Consider the following 604-nt stretch of genomic DNA (forward strand, 5'->3'; position numbering starts at 1 on the left):
AGCTACGCGTGATGATGTAATTTTCAACGCGACTCACAACAGCACGTCGGCTGCTTGCCACAGCCAGAATAAATGTTTTGTTTCAAAAGAAACTTAAGGAAGCAACAAAAATCACCGCTAAAAAAAACAGGAGTTTGGGAATTCCGACGGAGTTCAGACGTCGACATGACGGTTGTTTGCCGACACAAAAGGGTAAGTTAAGTTTCCTGGTAACGTTAGCTAACATTTGCATGTGTTAGTGTTACCAACATGTATGCTTTTTACCGTTTGTGTTTCAGAGCATTCACGCTTGCAAAATCGCCGCCGCAGACCGTCTGGTGGGCGATGTCCGACCAGTGATATCTCTGGTTCTGACCTGCTGTGCTTTGTATAATCTTTATGAGAGTCACGGAGAGGCTTATGAGTACGACTGGGATGTATCTGGGCCAGCAGAGCCGGGGGAGAAACCGTCACAGGGTGCAGAGGAAGAAGGTCGGGATGTACGGGATGGTTTGATGCGCTACTTGAAAACATAAATAAAAACTTTTCTTTGATAAATTGTCTTTTTTTTTTTTTATTAACAGTGTGCAATATTGGAAACGACATAAAGTCCCTAATAGCCCTT

The 604-nt window shown here is 43.7% G+C and overlaps 1 protein-coding gene across 1 annotated transcript in view; it reads right to left on the minus strand.

The window, feature by feature from the left end:
* Nucleotides 1-604, minus strand: part of hibadha (3-hydroxyisobutyrate dehydrogenase a) — a 23,902-nt gene that overhangs the window by 7,786 nt on the left and 15,512 nt on the right. The window lies entirely within an intron of this gene.

The sequence above is a fragment of the Etheostoma spectabile genome, chromosome 14, assembly GCF_008692095.1.
Source record: "Etheostoma spectabile isolate EspeVRDwgs_2016 chromosome 14, UIUC_Espe_1.0, whole genome shotgun sequence".
NCBI classification, from domain to species: domain Eukaryota; kingdom Metazoa; phylum Chordata; class Actinopteri; order Perciformes; family Percidae; genus Etheostoma; species Etheostoma spectabile.